Source organism: Triturus cristatus, chromosome 8, assembly GCF_964204655.1.
Source record: "Triturus cristatus chromosome 8, aTriCri1.1, whole genome shotgun sequence".
NCBI lineage: Eukaryota > Metazoa > Chordata > Amphibia > Caudata > Salamandridae > Triturus > Triturus cristatus.
In genome coordinates, this window is record NC_140591.1 from 41,101,097 (window position 1) to 41,127,471 (window position 26,375).

The 26,375-nt window shown below is 44.7% G+C and overlaps 1 protein-coding gene across 1 annotated transcript in view; it reads left to right on the plus strand.

Annotated features, from left to right (window-relative positions):
• Positions 1 to 21,488: 21,488 nt before the first annotated feature.
• LOC146799920 (uncharacterized) overlaps positions 21,489 to 26,375 on the plus strand; it is a 74,871-nt gene continuing 69,984 nt past the window's right edge. The window contains exon 1 of the mRNA XM_085620879.1: positions 21,489 to 21,747. The gene's annotated coding sequence lies outside the window, so the exon portion shown is untranslated. The remainder of the gene's footprint in view (positions 21,748 to 26,375) is intronic.

Genomic DNA, 26,375 nt, shown 5'->3' on the forward strand with positions numbered 1-26,375 from the left:
CATCTACAGGATGTGCACTTCAGCCATGCGCGTGGGGATGTGAAGTAGGCTGGCATCCCTGCCTCCATGCAGCTGTCCCCCGGCAGGGCACCCTCTGGGGTCCTGCTCAGATGCTCACACCGGGGGAGGGTGGAGAGAGGCCAAACAAAGCAAGACTCTCAAAGTCATGGGGGGTTGTTTAGCAGTAAAATGGGGGTAGCCCCCCTACCTCCACTGCTCTAATGCCAGGAGTGATGCCAGAGTCCCCAGCTCTCATGTCCTCTAGGGCCAGGCCCCTCACCAGCACTCCTGGGCTCTGCAGCTTAGGGCAAGGCCTGCTCCGCCAGGCTGCCGGTGTCAACCACAACTCTGATGCTGCAGCTCATGCATCTCACAGGATCGAGCCTCCAGGTGTCTCTGTGCCCCTGTTTACTTGCCCTGCTCTGCAGCCAATGTTAGCCAGCACTGCAGGATACATCTGCCCTGGGACCCAGCCTCAGGCAGCCTCTTCAGGGGCCGCGATACCATACGGGGCACCCTCCCCTCGCCTACTGCAGCCAAGCCCTCAGCCCCACCGCACATGGCACCCCACCTAGACATTGGTCTTGTGTCTCCACCAGCAGCGGGGAAGAATGGGGGCACAAACCAGGCACCTGTGGGTCTTCCGGTGTGGCTCTTGCCTGTGTTCCCTTTCATACAGCAGGTAGTCGTCCTGCTTAACACCACCAAAAGGCAGGTGTAAAATCCCCTGTGCTAGCGCAGCTTATCATCTGTTTTTGTTTCACTTCGCAGATCTGGCAGTTCGTTTTGAAAGTTGTGATGTGGTTTTTTTGTGTTTTTGCACAGGAACGCCAACTCTGCATCTAATTAGAGTTATTTGGTGGTGTCCACCGTGGAGATAAATTTGGGGGCTGTTATCACGGGAATACTGGTGGTGTCTGCAGTTTGCACCAGCTTATGAATGGGGTGTTAATTCTATCACCACTTTTGCTGCGTTAAAGTGGGGATAATTCGGAGGTAAATCCTTGTGAATATGGCCCCAAGTTTGCCCACATCTGGGTTTGTACGTGATCCTGCTACTGTCCTTAACCCTCCGCCTCTTTCATCTTTTAGCATTCTAGTACATAATCACTATGATGTGCTAGTCGATTTAGACTGACATGAAGATACAGGGAATTGGAATTTTGTCTGCTCTGCCACTTCCCTTAAACTGATCTTTTGGAATGTTGCAAGACTTGAGCCCAAACTATCAGATCCAGAGTTTCGTAATTTCATCAACTCATGATGTACGTCTGTTCCAAGAGACCTGTTCCACCACTCCGCTCCATTGTCTAGGGTTCGCATGTTATTGCGAGGTGGCTGTTTCTTCAGGAAGAGGCAGGCCTTCTGGGGGTCTCACAATATGGGTTAAAACCACTTTCAGTGCTACTATTAAAGGAGTTAAGTTGGGTTCACCAGATATAGTGGGCATCCGAATAGTATCCTTAGAGCGCATATCCTGTCATGTTTATAATATCTATTGTAGGCGGTAGGGTGTTGAACCAGAGTCAGTGTGGTTAGTTTGTTACCTACACGCATAGCTACACTTCCCTCTCAATTTGTGGAAATAGTAGGTGGAGACTTTGTCAGTTTGAACCATTGGATGTACATCTCAATCTTCAGTCCTGTAAAGAGGACCAAGTATGGTCCATACCTCAAATGACAATCACTACTGCAGTGAGATGGTCCCCCCTGGCAGTCCAGTTAAATGCTTTCACCTGAATTTAGACCTTTGGCCTGTAATGGTAAGACTGCTTCAGATAGGGAGGGATGCCACACATTTATCAGCTCCAGGGATCTAGTCTTTTGGACTACTTCCTTCTGGATCTCCGGCTCTGGCCTGCCCTTATAGACATGACAGTGTTATCTCGCACTGATAACGATTAGCGACCATTATGCGTTATCGCTAGAGCTGAAATCAATAACGCCCATAGTCGGCCCGACCATGACGAACCCTTTGATAGAAGGTTGGCACTATCTACTAACAGGCGTAGGGTTAAATGGAGTGCTTTCTCTCTGTCTGAAAAGTTAATTGGTAGTAAGAATATATAGCTGGAATAGATGACATTCTGTTGTTGTTAGAGCAGTCCCAGCATGTGCTGGGTGACTGGGCTACACTTGTTAATGTCCATTTTCAGCTGTTTTCCAATCTTCCAGAGTTCTTCTTTGTAAAATCTTGTCGCTTGGGCAAAAGTCAGAAATAACCGCGTGCGTTCAACTCCGCTACGCGGACAGAGTTTGCGGATTTTTCGCGACTCTGCACTCCGCTCAGAGTGCGGAGTTCAGCAAAAAACTCCAGCTCCATGGTGTAGCAGAGTTTACCCTGCCACAGTGCCACCAACCCCGAGGCTTACCTGGTCACGGCACTTCCCCGCTTTCGTGCCCTGCCCCAGCTGTCCTCCTCCTCCTGGCTGTCTTCTCTCCACTCCAGGCTTGCTCCCACGCAAAACGAAACCCCTCTGTCACTCTTGAGACGACTGCGCATGAGCGCACGTGCATGCGCAGTTCTCCCAAGACGTAGAACATAGGAGTTTCAATTTGCCTGGGAGCGAGCCTGGATTGGAAACAGAGACAGCCAGGAGGAGGAGGACAGCCGGGGCACGGCACGGAAGCGGCAGCCTCGGGGTGGGTCAGGTGGCAGGGGGTGGAGCGGAGCAGAATTTCACTGAGTTTTTAGCCAACTCCGCGGAATTCCACAAAGTGGCACTCCGCCAACTCCGTGCACCCTTAGTCAGAAACCCCCTAGTTGGTAAAATCAGCTGTGTAGAACAGTTGGATTAGCGTTGTCATATGTCATAAAGCTTGTTGAAAACAACAGGAGAGGGAGGGAAATAGATCAGGAAACACTCTTAGTCCCCCAAGGTAAGTCTAGTCATAACAACAAAAGAGTGTGCCTTGAAACAAAGTATGTAGAGCACGACAGGAGAACCCAAGTTTGGTTCTTTATAAAGACCTCAATCACCAACCTGGTTGGTGACATGCTTCATCATTGGGCCCCACCAGGAGAGGCCGAGTGCCGCCCTGGTGTGCTACAACGCCAGAATTACTGCGGAGCTGGTTATTCGTGAGTGGTGAATAGTGAAGAAGTGAATGTTAAAAGTATCACGATTGTGTCCAAAGAAAGGTTTTTTTAGAGGCCAATCGGACACAGTAAAAGCAAAGTGTGGGACGACAAGCTGAATAAATTGTTCAGCAGAGCCCGCTTAGAAGGTGGTCAACATGTTTCTGCCTATGTGTTGTAATTTTAACGGGCATTCTTCAGGACCATAAGGTGTAAACCCCGGCGGTATGGGCGCGCTAAGGCCCACCCTAACCTGAGGTTCTAAGTGTAAAAAAGATAAAAAGTGTAAAAATATACACGTGTCATCTGGTATCCCTCGTGCGTGGGAGGAACTGAGTTTATTTTAAGATGCAGCCACTAACTGCATCATGGGTCTCGGGAGGGGGGTGGTAGCAACAATGGCACACCGCCTGCAGTGCATAACACCCGCTTGGTGCCTGCAAATACCCTCTTGTACCGGAATCGCAGGCACCAAGCGGGTGTAAACTCAGTTCCTCCCACGCAGAGGGTTGGATATTAATCTTGCTAAAACTAAATATATGGTTCTCAACTCTTGTAAAACTTCCTGCTCAACCCCTCATCTCAGTTTCTGTTCCCTGAAACACAGATGAGCACTGCTGAGGGTGTGCTGAGCTTCAATGAGGTTACTCCAAGTGTGTCTTGGTCAGAGAGGGCACTTCCTGGCTTAGGGTGAACAGAGAAGGCATATATAGTAGGCAGCAGTTGGCACAGGGTGTTGAGGCTCGACAGAGCAAAGCTAACTGCTGACATAGAATGACATACAGCACTATTATGGACTCCACTTGATGTTCAACTGAGCTGTTAACAAAGGACCAATAAGTATAGTGGCCGAAAATGCATAAAAGGTTTGTATTATAACTGCAAATTCCATTATAAACAAGCATTTGCAATGCAATAAGTCTGACATTCTTTAGAGATATAGCAATTGGTTTTGTAAATGTGTTAAGGTGCTGGTATTGACAATTAAGTGCCATGTCGAGCACTGAAATCTCAGGCTCAAAATAAGCATTGGGTACACTGTGATGCTGTGATAGCTGTCGCCAGTCTGGCCTCGTTGACTCATAACATACCCTTGCTGTGAAAAGGGCATTTTGAATTGTATCCTGAATGCGTTTCCAGGAAATAAGGTTGTTCATAAGAACAGCCATAATCTGCTGACACAGCGATTTGGCATTATTTTTCATATCATTCCACACAGTGACAAAATTGAGACAGCCTGAAATGATGTGTGTTTGAGAAAGTCAAAAAAACTTTACATCATCACACTCTTCCTTCTAAGCATTTTGTTGGGATGTTTTTGTTGCTAGAATATCCCATGATATGGCATTTAAATGCAACCAGCTGTTCCCTCCCAACTGTTTAAAGCTATCTTGTCACGCCCTCTGTGCACAATGAGCCGGAATCACTCCAGACCCATCCGTTCTCCTTAGATTAACTCGCTGCCATAAAATATTCCCGGATCCCTTTAATCTGCATCATCTAGGGAGCAGATTATCATTCCGATAAGGTCATCTGAAGGGGAAAGTTCTGTGATGATGATTTATATACGTACAATCGAAAACTGCAGAGGACACACTTCTGAAGAGTAAGGAAGATGCAACATTACCAAAGCACGCTCACCTTGACATACATGCAAGCCCAAATGGCATTGCCTATGCTTGTTGACACTGCCATGGAGACTATTGAAAGAAACCCCATTGCTGAACGCCTGGGGGCAGTTATTAGTGTAGGAGGTGCAGAAGCACTGGGACCAATGGATTAGCTGGCTGACTGCATACCTATAATGATTTCTTTATCACCCAGTTAGGGGTGGGAGCCCATTTTCAAGGCTGCCATTAGGAGCCATTTCAGCCTTGCTATACCACTGCCCCACTCTAACCTTCAGGGCTGTATAGAGGACAGTATAAGGTGTGTGAGCAGTGCTTTAAATGGGCAGGTACTGCCTGGAACAGAGTACCTGCACTTCTGAGCACCGCTACCATACATTTATTAGGAGAGTACCAGCACTTCTCATAAGCAAACAGGTACTCTAAAAAGTGAGAACCTGCACTTCTGCATTTGCATTCAGAGCACTGTGTGTGAGTGTGTTGAGCCTGTTTAGTATGGGCATGTGTGTGTGAGGGGTAGGAGGAAGAAGAGTTACATATTTCATACAGCTATGCATCTATCAATGTTGCAATGCTTTGGAAGTGAAAAAAGGCCGGTGATATTTGTTCTGTGGAGTGGACACACGATGCCCCTCAGGTCGCCTTGTTCTGCATGGTGCAGTTTTCTGTAATAGATCCGCCAGTCACTGCCAGGGGCGGACTGACAATGAGGATAGTCCCAAGCATCAAAATAAATGCGGCTGCCTTTGGCGACTCATTGCTACCAAACTAGCCCACGTTTACAAATCAACACAGTTTTACATGTGTAAAGACTCGCTGTGGGAGATTGACTGCATGCATGTGTGCTGCATGCAGACAATGTTTGTGTTAATATGAAGGAAATGAACAGTAAAACGGCCCACCAGATCACAAACGGCCAAGAAATGGCCCACACACTGACCTGTCAGTTCACCCTTCTGGCACGGCCTGATTTCCCTAATGGCCATTCTGCCCTATGCATTAATTACTGTATATCTAATGTGAGCTTCATTTCCCTCCTTCGAACAGTGTGTGTGAACAAGCAGTTCTTAAGAGCTGCTTTCGTTTCGGGGGAGGGGCCGTATTTTGTGGCGGGAAGATATGGACATGAGACACAGGACGCATTTTACAAACTCATCCACTCCTTTCTGGTGCAAGCAAATCTGGGCAGCACAGTCACCGAGAGGAGCGGGCAAGAGATCTGAGAAGGCATGTTTCCACATCCTTAGAAACCAGCATTAGGAGGTTTAAATTAAGAAGGTGTGACAGCATGGACGGATGCGTGCCTACAGGCATGTATGTGCAGATGAATGTATAAGATGTGTCTATGTGATACATGTGCATATTTATGTCTGTGGCATTTATGTGGTTATATGCATGTGATGTTTGTGGGTTTGTGTGTCTGTGGTGTGTGCATTTGAGTGTTTGCATACAAGTGATTTATACTTGTATGCAGACAATGTTGATAACTTTGAGTGTGTATGTGTCGACTAGATTCAGATAAACATGCACATTTATGTGATGGCTGTGGTCAAATCACATGCATTTCTATTTTACACGGACGCGTAAATGACCACATAGTTTTGAATAGTATACAGATACAGTTGCTCTGCCTGCGGTGGAACCAGAGAATGAGACTGGGGACAGGAATGTGTGGGCGGAGGCAGCGGTCACTGCTGCTGTTGTGGGTGTGCTGCTAGTGAACACAGCTCTGGTGGCCGACCAAAGATGATCCCCGAGTTTATCTTTAGCTGCTCCTAGTCCCTCCGCCCCACAGCTCCTCTTGTTGCCAGCAGTTAGTAGGCCCTGCAGCGTAGCGCTGCCAAGTGCAAGATAATAACAATCATACTACGACTTTGCTGCAAGAGCCCTGTGGGTTTACGCCTTATAAAATTCATTTACAGCAATTCCTGGCAGAGCAACTGTGGAGATTTTCCACAAGGCACGCCTTTCTTTTCCACTGGAAAGACACCATTGGAGGACGGGGACGAGGGTCGCGCGCTGGGGCTAGGAGAATTTTCCAGCAGTGAAATTTAAATTAGTTACTGAAAAAGACTGTAAAAAATGTCCGTCTTCTCAGTGGCAAGAAATCATACAGTTCAGAGAGAATGAGTAAGGCGCAATTAACCGAGGGACCGGCATTTTACCAGGAAACATCACGCACGGGCACAGCAATTAGTGGCTTAGTTTATCCTCTGAAGCAACCCAGTAATTAAATACAAGCATTTGCAATGCACTAGGTCTCGCACTTGCAAGATTTTTAGCTATTGGCATTGTAAATATTAATGCCTTTTATTCATGCGTTTTGAAAACCTGCAAGCGGAGCGTCAACATCGCTTTCAGGTTTTTAATACACATAAAGAAAAGGCATGGTCATTTATAATGCTAATAGCTCAAACTCTTGCAAATGTGAGACCTTTGTGACACTTGCACTTTAGCTGTAACCATCGTAGGCTAAAGCGCGGGTGCCGCGATTGCTTCAAAATTAAAGCAATAGATAAACCCTTTTTAAAATGTCTTTACTTTTCAAGCAATTGCGGCACCCATGCTAAAGCGTGGGTGTTGCCATTGTAACAAAAGTAAACAAATAGAAAGAAAATGGTGGCTGCATGCTTTTTTCCCCTATTTGTTTATTTTGTTACAATGGCGGCACCCGCGCTTAGGCATTGAACATTTGAACCTAAAGCAAGGGTGCCGCGATTGCTTCAAAATTAAAGAAATAGAAAAAAAAAATCAAATTTTATTTCTATTTATTTACTTTTTAAGCAATCGCGGCACCCGTGTTTTAGCTTAAGAAGTTTATAGCTAAACGCAGGTGGCGCCATTGTGAAAAAAAGGTAAATAAATTATAAAAAAGGCATGCAGCACACACAAGTAACAAAAGAAAAGCGCAGCCGCCATTATTCCAGTTCGTCCGTGTCACACTAGTTAAATTTTTTTTAAAGTGTTGCGGGAGAGTGTGTCCTGCCTACAACAGTCAGCAGGAGAAATTCCTTTAAGAAAATAGTGCTCCGAGGCGGGTATTAAAACTTCCCCTCCACAAACCCTTTTTACTCATCCAAAAGCCTCCTCCTACAGCTATGACTTCCAAAAAAAAAAGAAAAATACAAAAGAAATAATCTAAATCCTTCACTCTTCTATCCCTCCACAATCCTTTTCAATCAAAATAACAGACTAACATATTCACTTCTCAAATTTCATATTCCACTATACTAATTCACCACTAATCCTTTATGGGTCCCAGAGTAGCAAGCTACTCGCCATAAAAAGCGCTTCAACATGCCATCAGGGGTAGCAAGTGCTATATAAATAAAAACCTCTTTCCCTCTTCTATCTCGCCGCCTACCCTTCTCTGTCCAAATAACTGAATAACATATCCACCACTCAAATTACTTCATATTTCACTATACTAATTTTCAACACTAATCCTTTATGGGTTCCGGAGTAGCGTCCCATCAGGGGTAACAGGTGCTATATGAATGCAAACCTTTCTTCCCCTTCTATCCCTCCGCTATCCTTCTCACTGCAAATAACGGACTAATATCCACCACTCAAATTACTTTCATATTTCACCATACTAATTCACCACTAATCCTTCATGGGTTTCCAGAGTAGAGTGCTACTCGCCAAAAAAAGTGCTTTAACACCCCATCAAGGGTAACAAGTGCTATATAAATACAAACCTTTTTTTCCTCTTCTATCTTTCTGCTATCCTTCCGAATCCAAATAACTGACTAACCTATCCACCACTTAAATTATTTTCATATTTCACTATACTAATTCAACACTAATTCCTTTATGGGTCCCGGAGTAGCGTGCTACTCACCGAAAAAGCACTTTGATGCCTCGTCAGGAGAAGTAAGTGCTATATAAATACAATTACAATACAATACTGAGTAACACCAGATGTAACAGGGGGTGTCCTCATGGCGGTTACAAAAAGGTGGTACTAAGGAGGGACTTCTAAACCTATTGTCCAATGAAAAGTCACCATTTAGAAAGGACAGGGACAGGAGCCAATTAAAAAGATGGGTGTTAAGTGGGCGGAGCTTCATGCCATTAGCCTGAATACCGTGAGCGGAACTGGAGGTAGGCTGAAGGCAGTAAAGCTGAGCCTCTAATAGATTGAACAGAAAATTTGCTAGTACTGCACTTATTCTTTAGACTCCTTATTATTTAGGAGAACACATTTTGAAAATACAACAAAAAGTGTCAAAGACTTTTCTTTTGCTTGAGTTAATCAATATTTAATAGTATTTCTTTAAAACCTTCCTATTGCCGAAGCAATTTTTTAAAACAGAGTATCACAAAAAACGAAAAAATTCATAATAATAACACCACACCGATTATTCACTCACAACTCTCATGCTAATCTCACATACCAAACACTCTTGTCAGCTCATACATTCACACAGGCTATTCGATCAGAAAAAAACACGAAAAAAACAATGTATTTTACACTCTTTTCTGTTGGGACCACAGAAAAAAAGGGATATTCACCAACATATATATCTATAAATAATTCTTATTTGTAGATTTTTTCTTGTTCTTGTGGTCTTTAAAGAGGTCTACGCGTTTCGAGACCCATGATTTACTGGGCCTCTCATCAGGACCTGTAAGGTAAGAAAGGAGAAGCCTGTATAAGTTACAGGAGGGCCCCTATGCCTTGTTTGCAATTCTAGTTCATTTTTGTAGGGATAAAGTTACCTTTGTTTGAGTGAAGACAAGCGTTTTTAGAATAATGAGGAACCTGGGTGGGAAAGAGTGAAAGAAAAAGGTGTAATAACATCCATTTAAGGTCTGACTCATAAGTATGCATTTGGTTAGGGAAATTGCTTACTTGTCAGTGTGGAGGTCGGAGGGGTAGCGACTGTGTCTGCTCGGTAGGGGTTGGCCTCGTTTGAGTGCTGAGGATAAATTAAGAGGATGTGTTGAGTGTATTGGGGGGAACCGTTAATGCTAGCACCATCGTCCGTTTAAAGATCTTGTTGCATACATTAGGAAAAGTTACCTTTTTGTGGGGCCGATTGAAGGCGCGTCTTTTCCGAGCGCTGAATTTAAGTCATCATGTTGACTTCAGTTGGAGTATTCTGTTTAAATTCTCCTTAGTGCTGTAGGATGCAGAGTTTCGAATTAGTCGGAGAAATTATGACTTCGTGCTCGTTGGTTCAAAGATTTTGTTACGAGGCATACCTGCGTTTTAGAGTCTGTTAATTCCGCATTCGGTGATCAGTTCCTTCAGCGTTGCCAGTCTCGTTGGTGCTGACGTGAAAAGCGTCGGCATGTTTTATGGTCGTTTGATTGGTTGTCTCGGAATGGGCATGAAAAGAAGACTTCGCGCTGTGATCAGCTACTCTCCCCGGCCCAATATGTCGGCTAAAAGATGAATAGCGTTCTTGTGATAGAAAATGCTGCAAGTTGATTAACATGAATGGATCTAATGAATTACTTAAAGAAGCACGTGCTAGAAATGGAAAATGATTTAACGGAGGGGACTAGTGGGAGAGGGGTGCAAACAGCGTTAAGCAGATAGAATTGTCCGCCAGGTGTTTAATTGTGTAGATAAGAATGTGGGTCGCTTCTTCTATATTTTTATTAAAAAGTGATTGTCTTCAATCAATTACAGTGGGGTTTTAATTTAAATTATGAAGTTCAGAAAGTTCGTTGAGGCCATTGGTCACAGTGTTAACTTTGAGGATTAACATAGCCTCTGTCCTGGATAGTTTCTGTTCCAAATCGCCACCTCGTGCATCGCGTGTTACTTTGGCAAGAACTGTCCAACTTAAATCCTCAATTAGGTGATTTTTAGTACGCCAGGCATCTGGGGATACATATACACAAACCCTTTTCAGGGCACAAAAACAAGGTGCTTAGGAGACTATTGGATGTCCTGGCTGCGTGCCTCACCCATATCCTGCACTAGGAGCTTGGGGTAGATTATGTGGACGTAACTATTAAACCTGCCCCCCCTGTTCTTGTGGTGCTCAATTTGGACTAACTCACCCACCTCCTTTAGCAGAGAAATTGTCACGGTCTGCCTCTCATCCAAAAAAGGTTTGAATATCCCCGGCTCAATTACATAAAGGTGGAGCTGACGTGTCTTGGAAGGCCGCACCTCTTTTCCGAGCCTCAGACCATGAGCAGAACTGATATGACTTGGGTGAAAACTACATTTAAATCAAAGAAGTGCTGCCTCAGAGAGAACTGTGAACTCAACAAACCCTCTGTAGGGAAGTATGTTGTGCTCCATAGTACTACTGCTTTGGAGCAGTATCTGGAATGGATCGACAATACGTGGGATAGAATGTTACTCACTCATTTTAGATTGGGTTTTGTGAGATTTTTGTTATGCCCCTGTGATTAAAATTCGCCCCAGAGTCTTTTGCACTTTACTTTTTTCCTGCCAATTTTATCAAGATTTTAATGTAAAGTACTTAATTCCAATTATCAGGGCCAGTGGCATCAGAAGATCTGAAGTTGCTTTGGTCTATTTGCAACAGCTTGACTCCCCTCCCCATCTAATTGTAAAAAAGTTCTGTTCATTTTTAAAATGTGCTAATAATAGACAGAAATGAATGCTCTTTCAAAAGCAATAGTGCCACATATTTTATGTATGTGTTCTTGAATGCTTCTTGGTATTTAATATGCTGAACTATGTAAATGTTTTATCTTGCACTTACACTTTGTTTGATTTTAAAATGCTGGGGAGAAGGTAGCTTTACATTGGGTAGTTTTCTCTCCCACCCAGGTATGAATTAATGTGTCGCACTTGTTAATGTTTTTTTTCCATAATGGTTTGACCTGAGCTTTACTTTAATAATGTGCTTTTGATATATTTGTATGGTTACATTGTTAAGTGAAATAACGTTTTTGACTGACTAACTACCAACCTGGTATAAATAATGCTCTATCTCATACACCCCTGATACATTTTAACCAGCCCTGGAAGGTCTCTCTTGGGTTTATTTTGCGCCGTAGCAGTGCCTCTAGTTCTCTCTCGCGAAGGTGCTTATTCTTAATTATAATAATAAATAAATCCTTATTGGGGAGCAATCACAGCCTTAAAAGACACAATCATACAATAAAGTAGGATCATTACAATCCAATTAAAAGAAACACTGCACATCCAATAAAAAATTGAGATACAACACCACTCATTGTCACAGGTGATAAAAAGGGTAAAGGGTAAAAACAAAAAGAAAAAAAACACACAGGTGGCCAATCAATGATCAATCAGGTCTAGATAGTCTGCATCTATAAGCGGCCCACAGTAAACTTGCCACTGCACAAAGTGCGAGAACGTTGGACAACAGCTGCAGATACACAAGTGCCACTTTGGCTTGCCTAAACTTCAAGCTCTTTAAAAGGGTGCAAAGAAACTGCCTTCTAGGGAGGGTAAAAAATTTGCAAAGAAGAACAAAATGTAACGTGTCCGGTGGAGACCTGAAGTCGCAGCCACAGGGTCCTCTCATGTTTGGGGCGACAAAGCCTGACGGGGATGCCAAGAGGAAGTGAAGAAGGTTAAACCTAAAGCGGGTGACTAAAAACCTGTCAAATGCGCTGGTAATGGTAGAAAGGTAATATTCCATTCCCTGAACAGTCGTAAACAAGGCGTGTGCCCTCACTGTTGGTTTCCGGAGCTCTGTGTTTTCACGGAGGGCAGAGGAGTATTTTAAAAATAGATCTTTGGTAATGTTAAGGTCCTGCGGCCTAACAGTGTTGCATGAGAGAAAGATACCTGGCCTACCTAAAGCCCAAAAGACTCCTTTATATAAGGTAGCCAGGGAAATTTAGAAGCATGCTCTAATGACAGGCCGTCTGAGAGCATCAGACGATTTAGGTCCTTGTTTTCCCTCGACCACAACTGAGGCTTAACTGCCACCTGGTCCACTAGAAAGTTAACACCCAGCTTTTCGTGCACTACATAGGCCGTCCTACTTTGAGGGACCAGCAAGATCCAACGCAAAAACTTGTTTTGGACCACCTGTAATGTGCTGCAATATACCCCTAAACTTCACTACCATATAGTGCCTTTGAGGTGCCTTTGTGGTGCCTATAGACTGGTACAATTTTAGAATCCCCTCTGGTGCTCTAGATCACAATCTGTAGGCATTGCTGGCAATAGCGCATATAGATTTATTCAGATCGCTCAGCTTGCCCACCAGTATTAATTTCCAGTTTAATTGGTTGTCAAATAAAATTCCCAGATAGGGGAAAGTCGTAACCTTCGCTAGAGTGCGAGAGCATGCTTTAAAGATTTTAGACTGGAGACCTCGGAGGCCAATTTACAAAACAAACAACTTTGTCAAGTTGACTGACAGGTCCAGTCTATCCATAAAAACAATGAACCCCTCAATTAAAACCTGCAATCCCAGGGCTGTGCAAGCCATAAGCAAAGTGTTGTCAGCATATAGTAAGACTGGCAAAGATCTCCTGCCGAATGTGGAGGAATTAAGACTGTAAAACCATTAATATAAATGAAGAACAAAAAAGGGTCTAAAATGCAACCTTAGGAGACCCCTCCCCCCCGCCCCGAGGGCAATTAAGATGCTCAGCAAGGCCCCCGTCCAGAGAAAATTTTAGTGCCACTGCCGTGTGGACATGAAGACTCATTAGTAGGGAAGTCAGTAAGTCCCACAGCTTCTTCCAGTTAACCCGATCAAAAGCTCCATAAAAGCTAAATACAATGCTCCCGATTGTGCAACCGTATATTTGTTTATTAAAAGATAGAGGTTGAGACATTGATCAATAGTTGACTTGCCCGGGCGAAAGCCGAACTGGACCTCAGATATTATTTGATTGGCGTCCGCCATGAAGAGAGTCTAGTTAAAAGGACCAAGCACCTTAACTTTGACATCATTGAGGGAAATAGGGCGGTACCATTGCGGATCGTCTTTATCCCCCTTTATATCAATTGGAATAGTAGTGGCCGTTGACCAGGAGGACAACATCCCATCGCTGTGCGTATTCTGGATTCCGGTTTCATTTAAGTGGTGGTCCGCTAGCCAGAGCGTGACCCACTGCAATTGTGCGCAATGTAGTACCCTTTAAAGTATGGGCCCCCATTCAGCCTTTGTCGGTCGGCAGCTTCAGCCTAGCCAGTGGCATTCTTCACCTCCCTGCTCCCCCATACCCTAGTACGGTATCTAGTTTTCTAAAGATAGGAGTAAAAACAATATATTTGCAAAGAAGTACAACAATCACTGCAGCATTATTTGGACACTGCTATTTGCCCCACCGCAGACAGCGAGAGCATGGACCAAAAGGCCACGTGTTCTTAGGGATATTGTGGTTCTGTGAATGTTGTCCTCTACCATGTCCACTTCATTATGATGTATATTTATACCCAAATATTGAAACATGCAGGGTTCCCAGAGTAGGTGACCTGCCATAGCAGTTGTGACTGTCTCAAGGGAAACAAGCATGACTTGTAGTTGACCATCAGTCCCGCTAATACCCCAAATTCCTGAATTGTATTAGCTATTGGTGTCAGATCCATCACCACATCTCTTCCACTTTTCTTCCAAACAACATCATGTCGTCTGCATATAGAGACACAACGTGTGTTGTATCCCCTAGTATCCCCTAGTGAAATCCCCCAGGGTAGGCCAGGCAGTCCAATTTTGTACCCCAGGGGCTTCATTGCCAGTGCAAATAATAAATTGGAAAGTGGGCACCCGTGCCTCATCCTAAAACTAATAACTTATGCTGTTCACAATATATAAGTCAGTAGTAGCCCATAGTCATACATTTTCATACTAATCAGATCCTACCTATGGTTTATCCGCGTAACCAACCCAAGCCTTCTGCATTGAACATAAGCTTTATCACTAGGAAAGCATCACTTATTCGGCCATAAAATGACAGAAACGCACAGATTTAAACTTAGCAAAACAAAATACAACTCCTTCGAAGAGGTCCTAACATTAAGGATCCTGACAGTGCAAATATTTTGCCCTCAGGGTTCATAGGAGGAGGTAACAACACCGGAACCCTTGTCTACTACAGTAATTTGTGTGATTCCACCTAACAAAAAACCCATCTATATAGGCTTAATCTCAGCATAAGAATCCACTCTCAAAGGCCTATTTGCTTTATCGCAAGAAAGAAGTCCAACTACCTTTGTTGTTACTTTTCATACTAAATAGATTAATTTATGGAATCTGACATAACTTTTAACAAACTGACCAGGCCTATAGCCTTTCCATGGGCTTATCACCATAAGAAAACTCTGAATGGAGTAGAAGCTTTCCCAAAAGGCAACAATGAGGCAGCCAATAGGATACACACATGTACGGAGTTACTGTTGACTAAATAATGTCCTACCCCTCTGAAGAGCGCCTAACAAGGGTATTCAGAGTGAAAGCCTCTGATGCTTACTGCGGTAATCTGTGAGACTCCATGCAACAAAATACCAGTCCACAGGCATCAGCAAAAAGTAATAATAATCCATTCTGTTATAAAGGGGTGTCTCTAGTTGGCAGTGGCTTACACCCTGTCCAAGTAGGGACCCATATTCTAGTCAGGTTAAGGGGATTACACAGCTAAAATAACCCTTTGTCACCCCCTTGGTAGCTTGGCATGAGCAATCAGGCTTATCTCAGAGGCAATGTGTAAAGCATTTGTACATAAACAAGTAGTAACACAGTGAAAACACTAAAAAAAGGACACCACACCAGTTAAGAAAACAAGCCAATCTTTATCTGAATAAAACAAGACCAAAACAATAAAAATCCAACATACACAAGTAACTATATGAAGTTTTAAAGAATATCTGAGAAAAAACAGTTGTTTGAAGTCGATAGCGCTAACCAGGGCTATCACGGCATTGTGAACAACACAAATCCAACAGTTCAGTGCTTCGGTATCGGGAGGACCTGCAAAACAGTACCTTTGGAAAATAAGAGGCTGCGTGGACCTTACGATGAAAGCCGAAGATGAGGCATCGTTGGCAGGCGTTGGTTCCGGCAGTCGGCGAGTCCTTGAAGTCACACGGGTAGCGTATCGACCTAAGTGCTGTTGAAGTCAGGAATGCTGGCATCAGGGCTGAGATGTCATGGTTCATGCGTCATGCTCATCATGAGCGGTGACCACAGCATTGAGGCAGGCAGCGGCACGGCGTCGATGTGGAAGCACTATTGTCGGCAGACCTGGGGCTACGATGTGAGATGGGGCGATTCGTTGTGCTCCTCATGAGCATGCCCTCAGCCACGGTGCAGGCAGCAACGTCGTTGGACGGGGTCAGAGTCGATGGTGCTGTCGTCGGCAAACCAGGGGCTGCGCTGAGAGACGGGGCGATCCGTCGTGCTCCTCATGAGCGACGCCCTTAGCCATGGTGTAGGCAGCAGTGTTGATAACATCGTGAAGCTTCGTCGTCGGTAAGGCCGGGCTGAGATGTTGTCACGGTCAATGCATCGTGCTCCTTACAAGCAGTGACCATGGCTTTGGTGCAGGCAGCAGCATCGGTGACGGCGTTGGGGTTGGTTTTCTTGGACTTATAGCACAATCACTCAGTTCTAAAGGTCCACGACTTGTTTTGGCACCACTTGGCAATGCAAGACTCACAGCAGAAGAGTGCCAGTGATGGCAACAAGGTGTGGATGAAGTCTTTGATGTCCCTGAGACTTCCAACAGGAGGCAAGCTCAACTCAAGCCCTTGGAGAACAACGGCAAGCAGAATGAAGAAAACAAAGTTGAGTCCTTTCCTTCTTCAAGACAGAAGCACCAGGCCAGCCCAACACAGAAATAAGTAGAGTGGCAGTTCCCCTCCTTCACCTTCTCCACCTCTTCTTTTTGGCAGAATCTCCTCTTAGTCCAAAAGTCTTCTATGGGATCACAGCTCCAGTACTTATACCAGTTTCTGCCTTTGAAGTAGGCAAACTTCAAAGGATAGTCTTTGTAGTGTACAAGACCCTCCCCTTCTCTGACCTGGCTCCAGACACACTACATGGGGGTAAATACAGAATTGTGTGAGAACAGGCACAGCCCTATTCAGGTATCAGTGACAACTCCTCCCACCGCTCTAGCTCAGGAAGACACATCAGCCTAGTGATGGGCCATCGGGATATGCAGGGCACACCTCAGTTCCCTTTGTGTGGCTATCTAGAGTTAATGCACAAACAGACCAACTGTCAGTCTGAACCATATGTGGATTCCACAGGCAGGCAGAGACACAGAATGGTAAAGCAAGAAAATGCCCACTTTCTAAAAATTGGCATTTTCAAACACCCAATTTTAAAACCAACTTGACTAAAAGATGTATTTTAAAATTGTGAGTTCAGAGACCCTAAACTCCAAATCTCTCTCTCTTCCCAATCGGAAGTTACACTGCACCTTCAATGATAGCCTATGGGAGAGATAGTCTGTGCAGTAGTGAAAAACGAAATTAGTAGTATTTCTCTATCAGGACATGTAAAATAAACCAGTACATGGCCTGCCTTTTAAATGCACTGCATTCTGCCTATGGGGCTACCGTGGGCCAACCTTAGGGGTGCCTTTAAATGTAATAAAAGGGACGGTTTGGGCCTGGCAAGTGGGTGCACTTGCCAGGTCAACATGGTAGTTTAAAACTGCACTTACAGACACTGCAGTGGCAGGTCTGAGACATGGTTGCAGGGCTACTCATGTGGGTTCCACAATCAGGGCTGCAGGCCCACTAGTAGCATTTAATTTACAGGCCCTGGGCACACACAGAGCACTTTACTGGGAACTTACCAGTAAATCAAATATGCCAATCATGGATAAACCAATCACAATCATAATTTACAGAGAGAGCATATGCACTTTAGCACTGGTTGGTAGTGGTAAAGTCCCCAGAGTGCTAGCCAACAAAAACAGGTCAGGAAACAAATAGGAGGAAGAAGACAAAAGGTTTGGGGATAACCCTGCAAAAAGGGCCAGGTCCAACACATACATAAACACGTGTTGCATTTGACTCACGCGTTTCACAATAATTCTATCTGGCTTAGTACCAAAAGAGATTAAAATCACAAAAAATTATACTTACCATGTGTGGTAAAGGCATACGTGGTAAAGGCCGAGCTGAAATGGCATGCATGGTGAAGGATGAATTGAAATGTCATACATTCTTACTGGGGTAGTCACAAATGATTGCATTGGAACCTTATCTAATATAGCTTCTTTGAGGATGTGCACTTTCACTGCATTGTAATAGGCCTCATTCATTATAATCGGTTGAATCAATTCGCAAAGATTACTTTCCAGATTTGCCACAAGACTCATAAATGTATCAAAGCTCATATTTAATATATCTCCTTTTGGCCTGAGAACACTTTCAAACAGCTTGGTCGGGAGGAGGATAAAATTCAGTAAGACACAATGATATTGTCTTTTGAATATTTAACTTGTATATTAATTCCTGGGTCAATCCACAGCCAGATTCATTTGTTCTAATTAAATATGAACCATTTCCTAGGAGTGTGCTACGAGATAGATTGAATGAAACAGGTGCTACAAGCAAGGAAGGGGCATCAAAGGGATACAAGGGCAGGGAAACATGTTAAAGTCACTAAGGAGTGATGTCCTAGTGGGTTAGTACATGCCAATGTGCTAATGAAAGCAGTATAGTATTTCTTCTAGCAGCTGCACTCAAACTGGAACATCCAGGCATGTTTATGTTTTCATCCCAATCCAAAAATATGTTTTTGACATTCATAAAATTGAAAAGCAGCGATTGGCAAGATTACTCCTTGCAGGAGCCCCATAAGATAGAGTGCTCTCTATCGGTTTTATTGACAGAAGTTCTATGAAGCCTTCTTTTTAGAGGTCATTATCTGCCTTGAGATTAAATTATAGGTTACAAACACAGCTGATTTGTTTATGAGCTTCCATGGCACTTAATGCTTTTTAAAAAATTGTCATGCCCAATTTAATAGTGTTAATACTCACATTTGGGCCTGCCCTTTTTGCAGGGATTCAAGACTTTTTAAAAAGATTGAAGGCAGAAGAAATAATGGTTGAGATGATCTATATATGTTTGGAAAGTGTTTGAAAGTCATTTTCAATAACGTTAAATACGCTTTGCTTTGTTTGTCAGTTTCTCTAATTCTTTCAGTAGCTTCTTTTTCAGAGTATGCATGGTCTTCTTTTATAGCAGCATATATTACAGTATATATATTGAAATCTTTTATTCTTTTACGGGATGCACCCCAGAAGAAATGCACTTAAATCCATATTTTCAGTAAGCTTTAGCAGGCGTTTTTATTAACAGAACTCAAACAAGAACGAGGCTGCTACTTCTGAAATAGCTTTCCTGCAGAGTACATAGTTGCAATCATGGAAACTATATGTTATTACTAGGATCTGGACAGTTTGCCAATGGCCCAGCATCTTTTGACATAATATTATCCACTCAATAAGGCTTGTTGTCAGCGAAGGGTCTGGGGGAAATAGTGCTATATTGCCTGGGCATGAATTGAGAGTGTGGCTTAGGCCTATATGCAGGTCCCAATAAATGCACATGTAATCACGCTGGCCTTTGACAGCCTACCAGGGAACAAAGCACCTTGATTGGACAGTCTTACTGTAGAGCTCTTTAAGGCATTTAAGACAAATCTTGCATTGCGGCTAGCTTATCTCTATCAAGAATCGACAGAAACAGGAGTGCTACCTCCCCCCACTGACAGAGAGTCTGTGATCACCGTAATTCTAAATCCTGGCAAAGATGCCCAGGAATGCCCATCCTACAGACTGCTTACTGTATTGAATCTTGATAATAAAAGTCTAGCTTGGATCATTGCAAACTGACTCAACACACTGATGAAGGGATTAGTGTTGCCAGGAGACATACTTCCATGCCATTGCCATTCCCCCTCTGACCTCTTCTTTTTGTCCTAACCATGGAGTATTTCGCTACATGGCTGCAGAAGAGCAATCAACACAGGGGTATTGCCTTCCCAAACAGATGTGTTTTATTATAACTTTATGCTAATGACTTTACGTTCTTTGTGAAAAATTGAGTTCAACCTCTGGGCGATCATTAACAAAAAAACAAGGTATGGGGCACTTACAGGTATAGATATTAATTGGACAAAATCTGAAATATTCCCCTTCACTGACTCCTCCCTTAAGCCACAGGCCAACTAGCCAATACACTGGTAGAAGAGTTTAGAGTACTGAAAAATTAAGTGAGCAGGTTGAACGGTAGATAACGCTGTCATGATCAATGGCTGGCAGAGTTGCTCTGATTACAATTTTATTACTGCCCAGTTTTTAGTACCTATTCAACCACACTCCCATTCCTCTTGGTTAATCTCTTTTTGTTAAGCTACGGTTGGTATGGGTAGAACGAAGACCTAGATTGAATTGGGGATTGCTCACAATGCCATATGATAAATAAATATTTCGGCAAAAAAGATTCATCATAAAGTTGAGAAAAGCCTCACTGGTACTTACACATTAATGGTGGATGTATAAAGGCGTCTGTAATTTGAACAGCACTCAACAGTTGCTATGGTTAATAGGGGATCTGGTCATGGGAATAAGGGATTTATTATTCAAGGCGTCTGATTAATTATAATGGCTTCTGAAGAATTGAAAAGGAAAAAACCTGTAGGGAAGAAATTCCTCTAGGCACCAAGAACCAAGTCCATAGCAGAAGAAAATTATGTCCTTCGAATGAGTGTGCCAATGGTGTATAAGCATGGCAGACATGCCAGTATTCAGCACATGGTGCGTGAAAAGACTAGAATATGCACCCCACCATACAAAGTGTACCGACAAGTGAGAAGAGAAATACCAGCAATAGGGAAGGGACAATATCCAGAGAGTAGTACATGAGGACCACTGAATAATCTGAAACTAAAAACACACACCAGTCCTAAAAAAGTATGCAACATGGAAAACATTGACAAGCATGGATAGATAACCAAGATATACAAGTTATCAGTTTAACAAGGCAAGAAGGAGCAATAACGGGCATGGCGAAGCGGGGAAGAAAGGGTTGGTGCTTTTTTGTCCTATTGAAAACATGAAGATAGAAAACATTTAGTCTCACAGCATGCAAAACCTGTGGATGGTCAAGCTATCCTACCAGAAGGGGCTTATTATCCAAGGAGATTTAAAGGTGCATAGCAAAAAGTGACATAACCAATTATATCCTGGCAGTCACAGTGGGTCAAGTTGGATATCTTACAGCCCAAGAAAGATTAAGAACACTGATCATATAATCAAAAAGACCCTATAATAGCTTTATATATTGGATGATAACAGTTTTTGTTATAAAGCCTTGTTAGCAGTTCGTACAGGGTGTAGGAACTATAGTGCATGACTAATGCATTAAGTGCGGTGATGCGGGCACTAGAACGCGTTAGTCTGACCCATGATGCGTGGTACTTGACATGGCTGGTGATGTCGATACAGGGGTCAGTGATGCACTGCCTGGAGACCAGTCCTTGCAGCGGCACTCTCGTCATTACCCTCCCACGTCCAATGCACTATATCCATATTTTTACTTTCCTTTTTCCCTCACACGTCCCCTCTTCAGAGTCCGGGGTCTGCTGCTGTCACGGGCGCTGTGATCTTTGCTACTCCCCTCAAAGCTGCTCTGAAAGGAAGCGCGGCTTAGGACAGACACACATCTCCGTTCCCTGACATACACAGGGGTGAGTGTTGGGGGCGGTGTTAACCTGAACCCCCCCAACATCCTTTCAATTCGGGGTTCGGTTTCTTCCCGTCCTTCGGCCGCGGCTGGTTTCAGCCTCGAGGCCTGGTCAGGGTCACTGCAGTTTGTGTTACTTCTTAATCCGTTGTCTCTTTCAGTTACTCTCAGGCCGACAGGCACGTGATTTCCTCTTCCGGGTCAGCGAGTGCAGAGACAGCACCAGCAGTGAATGCAGGCACGTCCGCCCTGTTCCTCCGGCTCCAGCAGCTGTAGGGGTGGAAGGATCCTCCGTCTGTGCGGTGACCTTCACCCTCTGACCCCAGACATCACCCTGGCCTCGGATTGTCATCTTCACCGCCCCTGGCCGAGGGAGAGAGGGCTCTGAGCAGGTGTTTGCGCAGGTAGGAGTCTACCTGTCCACCCCTCCCCGTTTCTGGACAACCTTAACTCTCCACTCCCCCACTTCAAGCCATGGCCACTCCCCGCCTGCGGCCCCCTTCACCCCTCCCCTCTCATGTGCAGCCTCTCTCCTTCCCACCTCTCCTGTGCAGCCTCTCCCACCTCACCTGTGCAGCCTCTCCCTTTCCCACCTCACCTGTGCAGCCTCTCCCTTTCCCACCTCACCTGTGCAGCCTCCCCCTTCCACCACCTCTCCTGTGCAGCCTCTCCCCCTTCCACCACCTCTCCTGTGCAGCCTCTCCCCCTTCCACCACCTCTCCTGTGCAGCCTCTCCCCCTTCCACCACCTCTCCTGTGCAGCCTCTCCCACTTCCACCACCTCTCCTGTGCAGCCTCTCCCCTTCCCACCTCTCCTGTGCAGCCTCTCCCCTTCCCACCTCTCCGGTGCATCCTCTCCCACCTCTCCTGTGCAGCCTCTCCCACCTCTCCTGTGCAGCCTCTCCCACCTCTCCTTTGTAGCCTTTCCCACCTCTCCGGTGCATCCTCTCCCACCTCTCCTGTGCAGCCTCTCTCCTTCCCACCTCTCCTGCGCAGCCTCTCCCACCTCTCCTTTGTAGCCTTTCCCACCTCACCTGTGCAGCCTCTCCCCCTTCCACCACCTCTCCTGTGCAGCCTCTCCCCCTTCCACCACCTCTCCTGTGCAGCCTCTCCCCCTTCCATCACCTCTCCTGTGCAGCCTCTCCCCCGTCCACCACCTCTCCTGTGCAGCCTCTCCCCCGTCCACCACCTCTCCTGTGCAGCCTCTCCCCTTCCCACCTCTCCTGTGCAGCCTCTCCCCTTCCCACCTCTCCTGTGCAGCCTCTCCCCTTCCCACCTCTCCTGTGCAGCCTATCCCCTTCTCATCTCTTCTCTTCCCCTCACCTCTCCAGCTTCTCCTCTCTTTTTTTTTCCCGTGATCCGCTTGACCCTGTTTGGTCTCAGATATTTTCCTATGCTATGGTGACCTGGGCGGCGCAGTCTGAGACTCCCTTCTTCTATACATTGTTTATGGAACACACTCTGTCACATGTGGCACTGGATCAGTTCGGCTGCGGGTGGCTCGGAGAAAGCTTTAAATACACAAACAGCACGCGCTGGGTCCAGCCTCTTGTGGATCTCGGCACCTTTTGTTGTTTTCTGACTCCCTGAAACTAGTGATGTAGGCACCTAAACACCGAGCTGCCATTAGGCATACAGACCCCTAGCCCCCACTCACTCCTGTGCCCCTTGACCCTGGATCCAGGGGGTGCATTACACTCCTGCAGGGCAGCTAAGGTCATCCGCAGTGCTTAATTTGTGCCGGTGGTTGCCAGTGTGCACCACTGCCGCTTATTCTTATGTCCGGAACTCTTTCCACACAAGCAGCAATCACAACTGTGCTAGTTATATATATTTTATTTTTTTAGGATGTTTTATTCTGACACCGCCAGGCATCTTGTCGTATGTGTTATGTCATTATGTGACCTCAGCGTTGTAGTGTCATTATGATGAGTCATTACCTCCTCCTTTGCCTGTGACCGCCCTGTCTAGACAGGGTCTCTGCAATTGTAACACAGCCCACCCGTGAAGCAAGACTGCAAGCAGTCATCGGGAAGCCTTAACCGGTAAAACAACCACACCATCTCTTTTCATTCCTAAACGTGCAATGCACTGGTGACGTATAGTACTGCATTGTAATTTCACTTATCACTCCTCGCGTCCTGCCCCCTCCGCCCCTACTTCACTGTCTACAGCTCACAATCATTTCCATCCCAAATGTGCAGTCCATCCGAGAGGTTGTTGGCCCCATGCAAGAGTGAGGGGTCAGAAGGTCATTGGTGACAGTGGGCATTATTTCCATACATCAGATGGCACGTTGGAGCCAAATACAAATACTGCCCCGCATTGGTTAGTGCAAAAACAACAGTTGATGGACAGAATGCAGAACAATGTCATACATTCACCCCAGTACAGAGATCTGGGCCTAAATCCATCGTTTTTTGCTCACCATGCCATTCCAGTTTGAACCCAGCCATATGCAAATCAGTCTTGACCCTGTGCCTCAAGGGAACAGTCCAGCCCGAACTGCCAAGCCAGGTCTTCTCTGGACTGGAAGCAAGCATCCTAGGACCGGTGTCGGGGTTTCACCCCTCTTCAGCCAGGATAGCTTGATTCCAGTGGCATGGAGAGCACGGGACCCACATCTAGGCATACCCGTCTAGACATACCCGTCCCCCTCGGGGTGAAAAATGCAAAAACAACAGTTGATGGACAGAATGCAGAACAATATCAGACATTCACCCCAGTACAGCGATCTGGGCCTAAATCCATCGTTTTTTTGCTCACCATGCCATTCCAGTTTGAACCCAGCCATATGCAAATCAGTCTTGACCCTGTCCCTCATGGGAACAGTCCAGCCCGAACTGCCAAGCCAGCCTGGCTGATGACTGCTGATTAGCCAGAAACCGGTCCCAGGATGCTTGTTTCCGGTCCAGGGAAGACATGGCTTGGCAGTTCGGGCTGGACTGTTCCCATGAGGCACAGGGTCAGACTGGTTTGCATATGGCCATGTCAGAACTGGGTGGCGGAGTGAGCTAAAGAATGATGATGTTGATGGAGCGCAAGACCGGGTAACATGCACCAATATCCTCCCTGCGTTGCAGACCCGACGTCACACTAACTCATTCATGCATGCAGTAGTTGGTGCAGCCCATAACACCAATTCTCACTCATCTCTCTTACTAGTCTGCATACACAGGAGGGATGAGTAGTTCATGCGCTCGACGTGGGGGGAACACCTTATAACCTATAGGGAGGAAAAGTTATTTACAAATATACATTAACGCTCTTCGCCTACAGATCCTCAATCCTAAACATCAAGGCACTCCTCCCACTCGGTCAATGGACCAATTAGTTGGATTAGTTGATGGTGATTTAGAACCAGCTAAAACACATTATAAGATTTAGATCTTACCTTCCTTAAAAACCACAGACTCGTTTTCTTTGTTAATCAATATCTTATTTATCTAAATATTTGCATTAGTCTTTTCAAGTTTTAGAGAGATTATCATATTTTCAATAAATCGCGGAACATCATATTTACCTATTCTGTCTATTTGGAGTCATCTAATTCATTGGCTCTGCATAATCAAATTTTCAGTCAATCGTCCGGAAGGAGGCCAAGCTCAAAGTTCTCTGCTCGGCACGCTACAGTCCCAAAGATCGGCAAAGGACCAGAGGCGTGCAAGCATCTATCATTGCCCGTAAAGTCAGGAAAAGTTCGCAGTCATCAGATAATTGGGCAGCATCCGGACCCTCAAAGCGACGTGGCAAAACGTAGCAAGGCAACGCAAAGCAACGTAGACCCCAAAGTGACGTGCCGTGCCCTCCCTATTCTACCATCGTTTTTATAATAAAAATGAAGTAAAGAAGATACAAATTAATATTTTAGGACAGTCGTGATTGGTTGGTTGAGATCGTCCGATGGTAATGTTATAATTTTCAGTACAGTTTGAGGGGTGAGATCATCGGAAGGTTCAAGAGTTGTCTTTTTTCTGTTTCTACTGTATAGTCCATTGTTTATTTTTCTTGGCAGTCCTCCATATGCCGACCTTGTTCTGGTACACTATGGGTAAAAGGTCGTGACGAGGTTTAGGAGATTTTTGTCGCTTCTGCGCACCTCACTCCACGCCTCGTGGGACAGTGGCCACTCCCTCGTGTGCTTTCAGCGGCCATCTTGGATTTTAGGCCCGAATGTTAACTTAAGCAAAACAAACACAAAAGAGTAATTAATACATAGAAATAATGAATCTAATGTTAACCCCTTACTAATCCCTCTATGTGCTTGTATTTATCTAGCGTAAAGCGACATTTAAAGCAAATATATTCACCTTTTGGTCCTCCTCTCGGGCAACATTACAAAAGTGACATTTATCATGCAGTATTCTATTACCACATTTTCTATTGTTAGTATGCGTACTGATTTTAGTAATAACGGTTATTTAGCCATGCAAATTGCAAATCCCACGTGTAATTCGAATATTAGTAATATTGATTAGTTATTCATGCATCACCCATTAATAATATTATTGTTAATAGATTATATAATTAGTATTTTCATGCGAAATAGAGGGGTATACAACATTTTGTACTACCTGCTCCATCAATGGATTAAACCCAGATCAGTTGAGTGGGGGTGAGTGCTTGCAATGTTCAACACTCCGTCCATCATCCCCTTTGGTTTTGCTCCGCATTGGTTAGTAGCAGACCCCTGGTGCTCTGTAACTCCTATATAAAAGGAGGTAGTGTGCACTGATTGGGACACTGCCATCATCCACTTGTTAATGAGCTGCCTTAAATGGTATTTGATGATCTTAAATGTAAAACACGCCTTTAAGCCCTAAGTCACTTTTTTGAACAAGTCTGTATCTATTTACAGTTAGAAGAGTGCATTTGTTTTACTTCATCATATTAAAATGGAAAAGGTTGAAAGAGCGGTGCTGCCTGGCTTTGAGAAAGCAAAGAGTTTGTTGTGATTGAATGCAGTCAGTCCTCTGTTCGTATTAGTTTGTAATTTATTTGTTTTGCTTGATTTTGATTCTTCCTAAATCTAA